We start from the raw sequence: 3,763 nt of genomic DNA on the forward strand, positions 1-3,763 counted from the left end.
TGTATATACAAAATAGTTAGCATAGATATACAGCTACTTTCTCTTAGTTCAGTGAGAAGAAAGTTTTGAACTAATAGTGTTTAGACAAGATATCACGTCTGCATCTTGTACTGTGAATAACTACTACAAAGATAACAATATGCAATGTATCAATTATTGTAACTGTCCCACTAACTTGCTTTTAAACTGTCTCATTGCTACTTCTTTCTCAATAAAATTATTTTTTTAAAAAGGAAAGTACATGCACAATAAGTAAACAAATGGGAAATCTTAGGGGAATAGTAACTATGTTAATGATGCAAATATTAAAACTGAATATGAAAAACAAAATTATTTTAATGTAAAATTTACTGGACTGACAACAATAGATTAGAAATAGAAGAGTCGATGACTTTGAAAATAAATTCATGTAAATGATCAAATAAAAAGGACTAAAAGAAAAAGACTAAACTCAGATGGGCTAAAAGATATAATGTCCCACAAACCTGTATAAATACCAAAAAAAATCACATCAAGACCTATAATAGGGGAGATAGTTCAGCAGCATAAGTGCCTACCTGGCAAGTACAAGGTCCCAAGTTTGATCCCTAGTACCGAGAAAAGACATCTATAATAGTCAAATTGATAAAATCTTAAGATAAAAGAAAAATATGATATGAAAGCATTCACAAACAATGATGCATTATATATAGTGGAAAATGATACCAATCTTGACAGGTGTCATTTCAGAAAAAAAGAGAGAGTTGAAAACAGTATCTTTATTCACCACTATACCCTATGGCTCGTATCTCAGTTGTATTTATAGGATATAGCTAATATATGGGAATCTGCTTTCATCACCCTTAGCAAGCTGTTATGGAGATCTGGACCATGTTTCTTAGTCATATGGTAAAATTAAAACAAATAGATAGTCTCTTGGGGTGGACAGTAAAATACTAGGCTTTTAAAGAGCCAGAATAATTTTAACCTACTCCTAAGTAGGTAAATCTAAGCAGATAATTTACCTAGAGGATGAGATGGAGGAGTAAGCTTAGATACACAGTACAATAAAAGAAGAGTACAGTCTAATAGTAATTATAACAATGTGTACACCACATATTCCCAGGTCATCTAGTCAACTAAAAAAATTTTTTTTAAAACATTAAAATAAAATTTCTTAAACTTCTGTATCATTCAAAAGGTTCAAATATGATATTATAGTCACCTCCTTTTTTGTTTGCTTGTTTGTAATGCTGGAGATTAAAACTAGGGCCCTGCACATGTCACGTAGTTGCTCTGCCACCTTGCTACCTCCCCAGTCCTCATGGATGCCTCTTGTTACAAATCCCTACTTAAATGGATTATTGGGATTTATTCACTGTCTTGTGTTTACCTATTGCTGTCTTACCTCTTTCTCTAGAGTTTTGAGGGTGGAAAAAATTACTTACTGTTCATTTCTCAATGTACTGCTAACTCAAGGCCATTAAAAGAGTTTTACTCAAGGTAATATTATATAATATATTTTATACAAACAGTCAAAATTGAACTTCAAAACATGTCCCTAGGGGGAAAAAGTCCCTAGAAATTCATCAGTCTGAGGCTCATTGAAAGGGAATTTTTCACTGGCTTTGTTCTTTCTTAAGCTCCATAATCCGTCCACGTTACTGTACCGCTGTCCTTTAGAGTCTCCTTCTTCCCTCTCTAAATTCCTCGCTATGTTCTCCTTAATTTTGTCTGGAGCTTCCCCAGGGAAATTTCCAAGTTCACGTTATTTTATAGTATGGAGTGATCTAATATCTGGTTCTACCATTAGATTAATTCAGAAGCTTAACTTTTTACAACCATAGTAACTAAAATTATCAGATCAGTTTCATTTCCTAAAAATAATTATTTTATCTTATAATAGTGTTTCTAAAGATGTGGTCTAGGATAATATACAAGTCCCAAAGGAAGCTGATTATGCAGTTAGCATCATTTGAGGTGAGTATAATAAAAGAACACTTCACAAATGTATGAGGAACTGCAAGGGACCACCTGGGCTAGGGCAGCAGTCTATGGCTAGCAACAGCAGAGATGTCACCATTTATTCCAAAAATACCAGACAGTTACTGTAAGCAACTGTGAGTTATATAGTGTATGCCATCGTAGGTTGAAAGACCTTCAGTTAAGGGCTATAGCTAGCCCAGTGCAAACCAGAGTGTGAGACTGTGGTTTATACCTTGACCTCCATTTTTCCCCTCCTCTTCATTTCTTACCAGGATTCTCCATTGGCAGAGCCCAGCAAGAAGGAAGACAGAAAAAGAAAACTCTTAAAGTGTCTCAGACATACCAGCCTCCTTCTCAGGAGGAGAGAGGGGTAGGGTACACAGTGGATCCAGAGGGACTAATGGGGGAATACCTGGGAGAGATCATTTGAATCAGAATCACTAATAGAGAAGTAGTTTACTTTCCCTATTCTTCTGAGAGAGAAACTGACTTTGAGAATTTTTTTATAATGAAACTGCTGAGTTTCTGGAAACATGATCTGGCATGGACATTGACTAGTTTGTATAGAATTTTTCTCTATTATCTAGAGCAAAGCTGCTTCTTGCATTTTAATAAATTTCCTAGATATCAATTTGTTTTCAACTGTTCATTTTTAAAATAAATTATCCAAATGCACACAACAGTTGTGAGGATGAATAGCAGAAATCCATAAACTTTTTAATTATTAATATTTTGGCACATTAACCTCTTTCTGGCTTGCACACATATGTTTGTGAATCATGTGGGAGTAAATTGCAAACTGCAGAACATTTCACTCTAAAGATTTCAGCATATATTCTCTAGAACAGAAATATTGCTTAAGCAACCACAATATCATTGTCAAATTCAGGAAGTTTAATACTGATAAGATAGTATTATTTAACATCGAGTCTACATTCAAATTTTGTCAGTTATTCTACTGAAAGCCTCTGTAGCAATTTTTAAAAATCCTGGGTATGCATGGCACCAATTAATCCTTTAACCTGAAATGATACATTTGTCTTTTATGACTTTGGTATTTTGTGGAGTGTATTGGCCATTTGTTTTGTAGAATGTCCTACTCTCTCAGTTTTCCTGATTGGTTTATTGGATTATTGATTTATTGGGTTGAAGTTGGAGAGTCTTAGTCCTCATGCTGTGTGAGTAATACTATGTCCTTTCAGGGATCTTAATCACATATGAGAACCATTGCCCAACTAGCTCAAGTTGCAGGCATCTTAAAATGACATTTTAAAAATATATATTAAAAGTAATCATTAAGTTTTCACCATAAGCAGGGGTGCATTCTACATGCTATATATATATTGTTGCATTTAAATTTCACAACAATGCTTTAAAATAGTTACTATTATTATAGCTTCAAAAATGAGGAGGCTCATAGAAGCAAAGTAACTTTCCACAAATCATATGGCCAATAAGAAGCAAAACCCATGCTTACAAAATTTCAGAGTCCATGCTAAATCCACTGCTGTACCCCAAAACAAGGTTGTCCTGGAAGTACAACAAAGCAGGAGAGGATATACAGTGGTCCAACTTTGGGGCAGGGCTGAATGGAACAAAACAGCTGTATAGGGGAGCAGAATGCTCTGCTGTGTACATACACCCTTGGGACATGGTGAGACAGCAAAGAAAGATTCTGAAAAGCCCCAGAGACAAGTAATCAAACCAGACTTTCCTCACTAGAAACATATTTCAGGAGAATGGATGCTACTAAAGTGCATTATGGGAGTATCTGTTACTTCTACACATAAGAAGACTG

The 3,763-nt window shown here is 34.8% G+C and overlaps 1 long non-coding RNA gene across 1 annotated transcript in view; it reads right to left on the reverse strand.

Annotated features, from left to right (window-relative positions):
• The window catches only part of LOC111817460, an 18,410-nt gene extending 15,383 nt beyond the window's left edge, over positions 1-3,027 (reverse strand). The window contains exon 1 of the long non-coding RNA XR_002821655.1: positions 3,016-3,027. This is a non-coding gene — a long non-coding RNA (uncharacterized LOC111817460). The remainder of the gene's footprint in view (positions 1-3,015) is intronic.
• Positions 3,028-3,763: the final 736 nt, after the last annotated feature.

Source organism: Octodon degus, unplaced genomic scaffold (genome assembly GCF_000260255.1).
Source record: "Octodon degus isolate 3935 unplaced genomic scaffold, OctDeg1.0 scaffold00058, whole genome shotgun sequence".
Lineage (NCBI taxonomy): Eukaryota > Metazoa > Chordata > Mammalia > Rodentia > Octodontidae > Octodon > Octodon degus.